Source organism: Falco punctatus (genome assembly GCF_963210335.1).
Source record: "Falco punctatus genome assembly, chromosome: 7".
NCBI lineage: Eukaryota > Metazoa > Chordata > Aves > Falconiformes > Falconidae > Falco > Falco punctatus.
In genome coordinates this window covers 28040647-28053338 of record NC_137587.1, presented here as the reverse complement: position 1 = coordinate 28053338, position 12692 = coordinate 28040647, and the positions used below count along the sequence as shown (strand labels likewise).

At 44.1% G+C, this 12692-nt stretch overlaps 1 protein-coding gene across 1 annotated transcript in view; it reads right to left on the bottom strand.

The window, feature by feature from the left end:
• Positions 1 to 11767, bottom strand: part of TSPAN18 (tetraspanin 18) — a 172439-nt gene extending 160672 nt beyond the window's left edge. The window contains exon 1 of the mRNA XM_080396768.1: positions 6164 to 11767. The gene's annotated coding sequence lies outside the window, so the exon portion shown is untranslated. The remainder of the gene's footprint in view (positions 1 to 6163) is intronic.
• Between the last annotated feature and the right edge of the window lie 925 nt (positions 11768 to 12692).

Sequence of the window (12692 nt, the reverse complement as noted above, 5' to 3'; positions counted from 1 at the left end):
CAAAATAATCCCATCTATGTATTGAGTGGTTACTGGAAAAGGACTGAGATGCCAGTAGGGTTAGCTCACTCAGCTCACCACAGACTAATGATGTGCAGAGAACTCTTTCCTACAAAAGCTTGTACCTGCAAGCAAACATCTCATCTCTGAGATTCTCCTTTACCAAGTAAATCTTCATCAGGAGATGCAGGAGGAAGGCGCATCATGTGTGAGACACATGCAAGGCTTTGCTGCTGGAATTTGGGATTGCTGCAGAATCTCATACTGAAACGCACATGCCCAGCCCATGTCAAACCATCACCACATCCTCCTCGCAAACTGGATTAGTTATGGGTTTCATTCCTAACCTTCCTGGAAATGTCAGAACTGCTAGTCCACCTTTTCTGACTTGCTAACAAATTGCAGGTGTTTTTCTATGTATTCAGGAAGATTAAAATCCCTAAAATTGCCCCTTTCATGCCCTCCCACTTCCACCCCAGCACACTAATACAGACTCAGAAATATTCTCAGAAAATCCCGTTACTAGTTATTGTCATTTTATCCTACCGTTGGTGACCCTGACAGATAGAAATCTGAGACAACACAGCCTACATAACAGTATAGACTACAGCCCATTCTTTAAGCTTCATGAAGCCCTATTTCTCTACAGCAAGGGAGCAACTTTTGATGGTATGCCAAGTAGTGACTGGAGCTGGTTGGAATTTTTCATTGAAAGCTGTTTTTAGCCTGGTTGACTAAGGAAACAAGGCATAAGAAACCCAGTTCTCCTTTTGTCCCTTTACCATCCCAGCAAAACTTGGAGTCTGCCAGCCAGTTTAAACCAAACGGAAGAGGGGTTTCTAGCCCCAAATTATGCAGCTTGTACAAGTTCAGAAAAAATCAGTGGCTGGTATAGGAGAGAAAACCTTCCAAGTGCATCCATCTTGTGATGAAGTAAAACTGCAGTGTGAGCTTGGGACTTAGCAGATACCAGATACTCCATGGGAGATAATATTGTTATAAATGCTCCCACTGTAAGAAAATCTTTGAAAGCTGCTTACATCTTATCATACATCAGAGAACCCTGTCAATCTTGAGAGAATTGCAGAAAGCCCCGCATCACCAGTCCAATGTGGCAATTAGTTTGTTTCATTAAATTGCTTTTCAGAGCTGTAATGTTAACTGAAAACAGATTTTCACAGAATTATGTATTTTTAGCAATGGTTTTTATGAGGTATGACTGATGTTAGGCTATTAGGGAAGCATGTAAGCGTCTTTATTTGAAAAAACCAAGCAATTTCACACAATCAGACCTGAGACTGGGACCTAGGCATCCTGGCTTCTACCCCTTCAGTACTCTGCACTGTCCTGCTGCCTGTTGGTGATCAGCCTGCTCTCCTTTACAGCTAAAGCTGTTTACAGCAGATTGCTTTTTACACACATGCTTATTTTCACCAAGCAAAACAGGGCATGTGGGTGCTATTGCCTTGAGGATCATAGTTCTACTGAAAACATTAAGAATATGAGATCAGTCCAGTTGGAAACCAACACCATGAACAGGCTGAAAATGCTGATAGTTTTACCTTCCAGCTGGCTTTGACACCTACAGGTACAATCTATAGGTGATACACCTGCTTCTGACCCCACCTGTACTCATATCCCAGCATACAACCATTGCACAACATACAACCACTGGTGTGCCCAGTCCCAGGTGCACTCCAGACCTGTAGCCCCAGTTTGCTCTGGGCTTGCTGCTGTTTTTGTAAATAGCTTCTAGGTTAATCTTTGTACAGAGGACTGCACCACTCTAGCTTTAGAGTGTGAAGACTTGCCTAACAGTCTCCAAAGGAAATGTCAGGATGTTCCTGCCATCACAAGGTGCAGTTCATGATACAAAGCTGTCAATTTATAGGCTAGTGCTGGAGCTGTGCCTGCCTCATGATTCATTTCTAGTCTGTGCAGATTCTAGAAGTTGAACTTTTCTGCCTTCCACTCCTTGATTTTCCTTCTCTCTCCTTCTTGGCCTGTATAGAGATAGGCCAGTTTATGAACTGCCCCATTGTAAACTATCCCCTGAGGAAGCTGGAGTGAGACAAATAGCCTCCTCTTTAGGAACAACCCCTGTGTTACAGAGGTTTGTAATATACACAAAGACTGTGTAAGACCACTTCTTCAGGTGTCTCTGTCAAAGGGGAGAGTTTTCACTTGATGTGCTTTTTCCTTCTTGTTATCATCTTTACTCTGGACAGCTTTTTCTTTCATGCAAGTTGTTGAGCCCCCAACAGAAACCTATTCATGTAACAGAAAGAAAATTACTCCATACATGTAATGTTGCCCTTTCATCCATCAAAGAAAAGACAAAGCATGAGGAGGATGGGGCATTTGTCTAGGGAAACCCTGGCAGGAGCGGTCAAGCTGTAACCATCTCCCTTTCAAGCTTTTCTGTTCTTAACACCTATCAGTATCAAGCTGCTCTGGGTCTCTGACCTATATCCATTACCCTTTCCTAATACGGAATCTACTTAGCAGAAGAGGATATTCAAAACACCAGAAGAGGTGCACACTTTGGAGCCACATATAAGAAAAGGATCATCGGACCCCATCCTAAGAGAGGACTATCCTCCCAACTCCAGCAACTGCTGCATCTCCAGTAAAAAAGAGACCAATCAGCAGGGACATAGTGCCACACTTCAACTTGCTTTGCCAGTTACCCTTACCACGGGTGTTAAAGGCAAGGAATACCCACCCACAGAAAGGAAAAAAGGAAAAGGGGGAGAAATAAAACCTTACTTGGACTACCTGAAAGTAATTTTACATGTGGAGAGTTTGTTGATTTTATAGAATGCAAAAGAAGGGACCAGATGACAACTGAGATACTCCGAGAGGTTGACCAATTGCCAGAGAAAGTCTCTCAGGAGAGAGACTGAGCAGTTTGGTTCTTAGACAAGCCACAGAACACACACAAAGAGGGGGAAACAGAGGGAGATCAGTCCCTTGCCCTGTTGTGGATGAGCTCATGCTGGCTGTGCTGGCAGTCCCAATCCCTCCCACCTGGAAATGGTAGCTATATTCCATGGATTATCACTTTGTTCAAATTGTCATGCTCTTTTCAGCTGGATGGAGGATCTAGTTCTCACACACTTTTGAGTCAACTTTGTGTTCCTTATTGTGCAGCTTGCAGTAAGAAAAGGAGATAGTCAGGGTCTTGTGAAGGATTAGGAGAGGGAGATTTCTGCCTTTCAGTCAGTGCAGTTAACACTCAAGCACCACCCTTGTGCATTGCTTGCAACTCTCTGCAGCCTCTGTAGGACAGAGCACTCCAAGCTTTGACATGATAAGTGAGAGTAAATACTGCAATAATTCACATGCTTCCCTTCCCCCACCCTGACCTTAATGGAAACCACATGAGGAACACAAGACACAGGGGAAGATCACTGGGAAAGGCAAAGCTATGCAAACAATTAGCCTCTGAGCTGATGGCATTAAAGCCTGGCAGCTGCTTCACACCTCTCTCCTGCCAGTGAGTCACCCTGTCTCTAGCCTCTCAAAAGCACAAGCTGCACATTCTGTCACTGATCTGAGGTGGCAAGAAGTGAGGACAGAGAGAACCAGTCAAAGAGGCAGAAGGGGCAACTTGGCCCTCCTGCTCTTAACCCTTTCCCTGCTAGGTAGAATCTGCTACCTGCACATCTCCAGTGGGATACTGTTATTACTGTCGCTAGACTCAAGCAGACATAATCATTTGCTTCTGACCCAAAACCACAAACAAAATAATTTCTTCAAACTTTCCAAAACAATTGAACTTTAAACACTGACCAAGCCTGAAGCATTTCAGTCAGAAAGCAGATGTTCTCAAAGCTCTGAACATACATCAAAATAGGACTTAAAGTCCTGAAGAAGTATGTAACTACCTTTACAAAGCTATCAATGCTCAAAAGGGAATTAACATCCCTAAGAAGAGATATTCCACAGGGTGAAGCTGACCTACAATGATGAATATGATTCTCTAAAGACTGTGTACTAAGTGACCAAAACAGTGATTGACTCTTGTAGAATTAACTGGGTTACCACAGCTCATTGAAGAAAGGCTGTCACCACCTTAAACCGTCTCTAACATACTGTCTTCTCACACACTTTCCCATTCATACAGTTTTCAAGGGAAGGTGGTGTAAGGAGTTAAGTCACAGTAGAGTACGGGAAAACTTGTGTATGTGGGTGCGTGTATGTGTACGCATGTGTATGAGCGCATGTGCCATATGGCTGCTCTTCCCACTACCTTTTTATTGCGTTCTGTGGATTATTGACCTCAAATGACATTCTTGGTGGGTTCTCTCACTCAATAACATGAAGGAGCTCACACACCTTCTCTGGAATCTCCATGAATTATGGAGGAAAGATGTTTTATTGTTAGTGTTATGCTCTGTGTCCTGTGGCTTCAAAGCTTGGTTCACAGCCTAACCACTGCCTTCCTGTATGCCATACAGCATGACAAACACCTAACCATGCTTTCCTTTAAATTCTCTCTCTAAAACAGAAATAATATCATACACTTAAAAACTACTGCCTGCAGCTCCTGAAAGCTTTGAAATCCACAAAATGAAGCACAGGGAAAAAAAAAAAAATTTAGGTAATTGTGAAGGGCCAATTGATTATGATGATGATGCCAAAAGAAAGAGGAAAGAGTAAGAGTCAATTTGGAAAAAATATTGTAGGGTGAAGAAAATTTGAATTTTATTAACTGAAGCCCATTTATTCAAGGAACCTTGGAACTGAAGCAACACTAGAAACAAGAAAGATGATTCTGTATCGATCATGGGATTCATTATAATTTTTCAGTGTATGCATTTGAAAGATGCGATGTCTAAAGAAGTGCTCCCTAATGTATAAAATCCACTAGCTGCCACTCTCAATTAAATGTAGTTAATGAGATCTCTGCTCACCCTATAGAAAAGAGAGTGGTGTCTCCATAGTTCATTGAAAATGGAGTTAAATCACGGCTGGGATTTTAATTGGTTATTGTGGATATCACCAGGACATGTCTCCTATGGTTTATCTGGTGTATATGAGGTTCATAAAATCCAATAAAGCATTTGAACAAAATCCAATAGATGCCTGAGGTTCTGGGCTTTAATACCAGAGCACAAAGCAGACATACACAGAAATGGCATTGACAGGGTAGCCCTTGCTGATCTGTACATGTCAAAGGAGAAGCAGCCTTTCAGAGCTGCATCCCCCTCCCCTAGATGTAGCAGGGCATGGTTTTATCCCATGTCAAACAGGTGCAAGAGAAACAGGTTAGAGCTGTCATGCTCTATCATGTGCCAGAAGGAGGACATGTCTTCTGGGAGCTGCCAAGGGGCAATCATTTGCTTTTTCTTTTGGGGACTCATGGGAGACAAATTACCTGAAGAAGGACAGGGCTGTTGAGGTGGTTCTAGCAACTGGAGGTTGCAAAGGATGACTGCTGGTGGTGACAATTAGGACTATGTTGTTTCCTACAGTTTTCTAGTCAGAGATTCTCACGGTCTGGTTTTAAATGAACAAGTTCACCCCTCACCTCTCTGTGGGACATTTTTTCCATAAGGTGACAGAATGGTAGGTGGTCTCTGCTGACACTCCACTTTTATGCTTGGGCACCAGTTTATCCCCAAAATCATACTGACCTCTTTCAGCAGTTTGCTGAGAGCTCCCTTCTCTTCTGGAACGGGTGCAGTAAGAAAGCTGAAGTGGGGGATCCCTGCCTGACTTTGCTCAAAAATTTATTTTTCTCCTGGTCACCAGTTAAAAGGGAACAAAAACAAAACAAAAAAAGCTGACACTGCAAATTCAGCACATTTTTTGCATCTCAAAGGGTCTAAAAATACTCTGAAATTATTGAGCTGAAAATCACAGTTATAATAAAGTGGAAATGATCCCATCAGGCAAGACAGGCCAGCTGTATCATTACTGTTGCTGGGCTGAATCCTCAGAGAGGCCATTACACCATCAGCTGAGCAATTACAAAGACTCTAACTGCACTCCCTGCAATAACCATCCTTAAGTGGGCACTGGCCTAACAGATTTTGCAGCAGCCAGACAAAAAGCTGAGCTGAGCGGCTGGGAAGGGGGGCAGGGTGAAGATTAGATACTTTGTGGCAATAAACTGAGTGCTACTGTATATTGAGTATTAGCAATGTTCACTCACCTGTTTCTCGCACCGATTTCCTATGGATCCTTGTATTCGGGGTTCTCCTCAAAACACGGCTTTGATCTACATGGGACAGCAGCCCACAAGCTCCCTCTTTATGTGATTCTTACAAGCTTCCGAACTTTCTGGCTGTGGCCTGAGGCTCCAGAGGCTGCAAGTTCCTAGAGAGCTCTACTGACTCAGGACAAAGAAGCTGCCACATTAGCTAGCAGCAGCTTGTTAGCTGGTCAGGCTAACCAGCTAAAGCAGGAACCACAAGTTCCAGATGGCAGCAGTAGCCACGGCACATTTCATCCTGCTGTAACTGAAAGGAGCTTTCGCTGTGATTATAATGCTCAGTTGTGTCTCCTTAAGCCAAAGTTAAGTTTGGCCCTTTCCTTTTTCTGTGTTGCCCTCTCTATTTTTTCTCCTGTTTTCCATTGCTGCTGGTACAAATCTTCTTTGCAGCTCCTGTTAAGAGATCTACTGTCACATCAGCTTCATACCTCATCTGAAAACACCTCTTTCCTTTCTCTCGAGTTTGTGGGCTGGTTCTGTCCTGCAACGCCATTCGGCTGCACGGTGGTAGATTGCACTTTCTGGGATTACTCTGTTTTACTTGGCACAGAGGGGGCTGCTGTGCAGCAAGGGGAGGGCAGGGGAAGAGAGCTGCTGATTCACTGCAGCTGTTTAAACAATCCAATCACCTCATCCTCTCCTTTCCTTCCGAAAGGCCCACTCAGCATTTCAAGGCCAGCCTGGGCTCCTCCTTGCTTTTGTTTTCCTGCCCCTTAAGGTTGTGGCAGCAGCAGAAGCATGTTCTTGGGTCATTTTTTCTCCAGCCAGGGTCCACCTCCAGGTCCTGCAGAATCCAAACCCACAACTCAGAGTAAACACGCAGCACCAGCACTCCAGCTCCCCTTACCCAGGGTTTCATGGGCACTAATTCGGTGGCTGAACACAGGCTGTATTTATTGCCACATCCAGGGTGATCGTGCAGGGGAAATAGAAAGATATCTGGAGGGCACGCCTTAGCAAAACTCCTCAGATTAATAAACTGTGCCAGAAATATTTTAATCTTTTCTTGAGGGAAATTTTGGCAGAATATTGTAATTTAAATTTTGAAAGGGAAGAAAAATGAACCTGCAAGACCAGCAAGAGAAGCTATTCTTCTGCAGGTAATGAAGGAAGATTTGGCCTGTCAAAAATTGGAGACTCCATGCATTTTCACAATCGGCTTCTCCTGAGACCAGTGGACAATTATGATATTTATAGCATGGAGATACACAGCACTGAATCTTAACTTGGAAGTCTAGGGAGGCAAACAAAAGGACTCAGAGAAAGTTTGATATGCATAGGACCTGGGTTCTAGAAATGCCTGCAAAAGCAAGGATTAAGATTTATTCACACAACCTCTGTGTTCCTGTGAGATGATTTATTTGATCTTATGTTTGGTAGCTGTTAGGAAGAGCTGGGTAACTTTGGGGCACTGATGAGGAATTAAAGGAATAAAAAAGGCATTCTATGGCATGGACTAGCAACACAGGTATGTGGACAACAACCATGGTGTGTTTACAGAAACTGTGGTCTAGCATGTGATCAGATAGATTTTTAAATCCCTGGATCCTGGGTCTGGTCGTGATTTGAACAATATTGTGCAAGTTTCTTCACTACTCTCTATTTTCATCTTGCCTTTCCTTTGTCTTATTTAGCTAAAAAATGTCTGGGTAAAGTATGCTTGGATACCATCTGCTATAGCAGCACCATGAACTTCATCAGCATCTCCAGACACTTTGGTAATAATGATAATTGAATGTGTTTTCCAAAGATCACACTGATTAGTACATTAGAGACAAATAGAAGAGAGACATCAGGATGCTAGGGCATAAATAGGTGGAGGGATAAACACCTCTAGTAGTGTGTGCAAGATAAACTGGGATTATCAGGTTGACACAGAGCATTTATGCTTTCCCCACTGAAGGTCATTATCATCTTCACATTATGTGCAGATACTGGATGGAAACGAAGCCCTATCAAGTGAGGCCAAAAGGAGACTTCCTACGTGCAACTGTGGTTTGGGACACACTTTCCCAAGTACTTGGCGTCTTTCTTAATGTCATGAGAAGGAAAGCATGTGGAAGCTGAGCTTTGCATGGGAAACTAGTGTATAGCTTTGGGTCCTGGAAGAATGAAGTTATGAACTGGAACTGATCTTATGCATGGAAGACCTCTGGAGGGAAGGCAGAAGCTGGGGAACACTGAGAACATGCTCAGCACTTCTCCCTGAGGACTGGTGTCTGGATTTCATCATGAAGTGACCATTTTTTAGCAAATTCTATACTTTGCTTGTGGATGAGAGGACAGTGGGGAATATTGTTTTACCTTGAGCACAGAAGTGTCTTTGATACAGTCTCCCATCATATCCTCATTGTCAAAGTGATGAGATTTGGTTTGAACAAGTAGACTATGAAGTAATTGGAAAACAGGAGGAACCTCCAGGCTCAAATTGTTGTGCGTGGTGACTAGTGGCACCTAGTGATCAATACTGGGGACACTAACAGGCTGGAAAAATGGGTTGAGATGAACCTGAAGGAGTTTCAAGAAAGACAAATTTGAAGTCCTGGAGCTGTTACAGGATAATCCCATGCAAGAGAAGCAGTTTAAGAATCTATATTTCAGTCAATGCCATTTCTCCTGACCACAGCCAGGGAATTTTTTTACCCGGTGAGCACCAGCTGGATAGAAATCAACTTTGCAGAAAAGGCCCTAGGGGTTCTAATGGATGACAAATCTAGTATGAGCCACCAACATACCTTCGCATGCAACCAACCATGTACTGTGCTGTATCAGAAAGAGTGGAGCCAGCTAGTCAGGGGTTATTATTGACTTCTCTTCAGCACTAATGCGACTACACTTGCAGTACTGTGTCAGTTTTGGGACTCCAGCATAAGAGGGATATTGACATACTGCTGCAAGTCCAACAGAGGCCACATTAACCGAGAGGAGAGCCAGAGCACTTGACAACCAAGCAAAGGCTGGAAGAGCTGGGTTTTTTCACCATAATAGGAGGTTAGGGGAAAATATTATTGCTGTCTTTGATTATATACGGGAATCCATAGATGAAACTGAGCTAGACTTCCCTCATAGGTACACAGGGACAGTCTGAGAGGTGAAGGAAACAAGTTGCAAAATGAGAAATTCCTGCTACTTATCAGGGTAAAAAAATACGTAATGGGGGAGTTAAACACTGGCATAGGTTCACCAAGAAGCAAAGGAATCTCCATTCTCGGAGATATTCAACATGAGAGTGGATACAAAGCCCTGAGTAAGCTAAATAAAGTTGACTCTTCTTTGTCTGGGGGGGGGGGGGGGGGCTGGGGGCACTGGACTGGATGACATCCAGATGTCCCTTTTGACCTTAGCTGGTGTATGACTTTTTTCAAAAAGCATGGTCTTCATCATCCTGCATTCAGGCCAGAAGCATACCTGTGTTTTGAGACTAGACCTTCCATAGTACTACCTTCTTCCTGATGGTTCACCAGGAAAGCCACCTCCTGAGAATATGGGAATCTGGCTTAAGTTTCTTTCCCTGTTTTGTGGCCTGAGAGGCTCATGCATCCATGAGGCTTTCATCAGACTTAGGAAGGTGAGGTATACCTTTGGTTTGCTTATGGAGCTTTTTCTGCCACAGACTGCATAAATCAAAACTCACTGCCAGAGATGAATGCTGACACTTGATGCCGGCAGAATGTACCCTGAGGACTCCTCAGTACTGCAGGTAAGTCAGGACTTGCCTGACAGCATGTGGGCCAGGATCCTCAGATGGGGCCAGGCAGAATGTAAGGAGCTGGGCTTATTCCTGACACCAGATGGCCACTAAATTTGCCTTTTTGTTTTGAATACGTGGAACAGCAGCAGGATCCCACCAGCATATCTATTTGCTCTCAGTGACCATGGGTCTAGCTGGAGATTTGAGAAGAATGCCATTTTTCCTGCCCACAGCCTGTGGGTTTCTTTCACTATTTCTGGGCAAAGAGTGTGTCTCTCAGAACAGTAATGCAGCCAGAATGGACGTTGAACTAGAGCTGTTTGTTATCTCAAAATTGGCAATGTATATATTACACATTAGTATAACAAACAGTTGATGTGAGCCAAACCAGAACCAGGCCCTTAGATATATATCTAAATTAACAGACTCACATTACTATTTTGGTAGCAGATGAATCAAAAGGAGTTCCATGGCTTATCACAAGCCTTCCCCACTTCTTTGCCACTTTGCAAGAGGCTAGGCTGTGGGAGAGGGTACATACCCCACCCCTGTTTCCTACACAATTGCAATCTCACCCATCTTGCACCAGTTGTCAGGAAAAATATGTGTTTTTTTTTTTTTTAAATCAGTGAAAGCTTGGCTGAGAAAGAAGTTAAATTATTTCAGTTTGGATTGGTAGGATCCCACCCCGTGTGGAAACAGGCATATTGAATATAACAAACAATTTAGAATTGAATTGCACACTTGGTTCCATATGATTGACTTCACTGGGATTGTGCTGACAGAAATAAAAACAGAACTTAACTGCTCAGATTTCAATTAAGTAGATAAGTCATTGTGTATGCCGCCTTCCTGGTTACTTTGAGAAAAAAAGTCCATTATTAACTTACAAGGTTGTCAGACTTGGAATTCTACAGTTGTCAACTTCTGTAATGTAATATACACTCAGAAAAGATACTGTCAAACCTAAATACAGAAATTATGTGAATGAGAGGACCGAGAGAGCTCAATGCATTAAGCATGAGCCCCCTTGCTGTTGCCTTAATAACCCACGTTAAGGTATTTACAGTTATATCAGCTTTTACAGTTTTACTTTGTTCCACACAACGCTTTGTGCAGGAGTGTGTGATATAGGCTAGTCACTCCCAGCAGCTGTCCACAAGAAGCCAGGCCATAGTCATTTGTAAAGGTATGTTACTATGAGTGTCTCAGGCTGCACGTTACCAAGGCTCTGTAGACTCATTTGGCCTATTTACCTCATGTTGCAGTGCATATTTAAATTTAAATGGCAGCTAAAAGCCCAGGGTACTGACCTAATCATTAGTCAAGTATTTTTTCCATTGCTTTTCTCTTTCTGTATCTGCTGCTATAAGGCAGGTCCTGCTTGACTAACCTGATCTCCTTCTATAACCAGGTGACCCGCTTAGGGGATGAGGGAAAGGCTGTAGATGTTGTCTGCCTAGACTTCAGTAAAATGTTTAACAACATTTCCTAGAGCATTCTCCTGGAGAAACAAACTGGCTGCTCATGGCTTGGATGGGTGTAGTCTTCACTGGGTAAAAAACTGGCTGGATGGCCAAGTCCAAACAGTGGTGGTGAATGGAGTTACATCCAGCTGGGTGTCAGTCACAAGTGGTGTTCCCCAGGGCTCAGTACTGGGACCAGTGCTGTTTAATACCTTTATCAATGACCTGGGCGAGGGCATCAAGTGCGCCCTCAATAAGTTTGCAGATGACACCAAGCTGGGTGGGAATGTTGATCCACTCGAGCATGGGAAGACTCTGTAGAGGGATCTGGACAGGCTGGACCAATGGGCTGAGGCTGATTGTATAAGGTTCAACAAGAAGTGCCGGGTCCTTCACGTGGGTCACACCAGCCCCACATAGCGCTACGGGCTGGGGGCAGAGTGGGTCCTTCACATGGGTCACACCAGCCCCACACAGTGCTACGGGCTGGGGGCAGAGCAGCTGGAGAGCTGTCTGGGGGAAAAGGACCTGGGGGTGCTGGCTGACAGCTGACTGAACATGGGCCAGCAGTGTGCCCAGGTGGCCAAGAAGGCCAACAGCATCCTGGCTTGTATCCAAAACAGTGTGGCCAGCAGGACAAGGGCAGTGATTGTCCCCCCTGTACTCAGCACTGGTGAGGCCGCACCTTGACTGCTTTGTTCAGTTTTGGGCCCCTCACTGCAGCAGGACGTAGAGGTGCTGCAGCGTGTCAAGAGAAGGGCAATGAGGCTGGTGAAGGGTCTGGAGCACAAGTCTAATGAGAATCAGCTGAGGGAACTGGGGTTGTTTAGTGTGGAGGAAAGGAGGCTGAGGGGAGACATTATTGCTCTCCACAACTACCTGAAAGGAGGTTGTAGCAAGGTGGGTATCAATCTCTTCTCCCAAGTGACAAGAATAGGACAACAGGAAACAGACTCAAGTTGTGCCAGGGGAGGTTTAGATTGGATATTAGAGAATTTTTTTTCACTGAAAGGATGGTCAAGCATTGGAACAAGCTGCCCAGAGAGGTGGCGGCATCACCATCTCTGGAGGTATTTAAAAGACATGGAGATGTGGCACTTAGGGACACGGTTTAGTGATGGACTTGGCAATCCTGGGTTAACAGTTGAACTTGATGTTCTTAAAGGTCTTCTCCAACCTAAATGATTCTATGATTCTGTAATAAATTCGCTTGCTGTGTAATGGGTTTATGGCATTGAGTTTTTTCCCCAACACCCTTAATACATGTGAGAAGCACCAAAGGGCAGGGAAGAGCACACTACTCAGCAGAAAG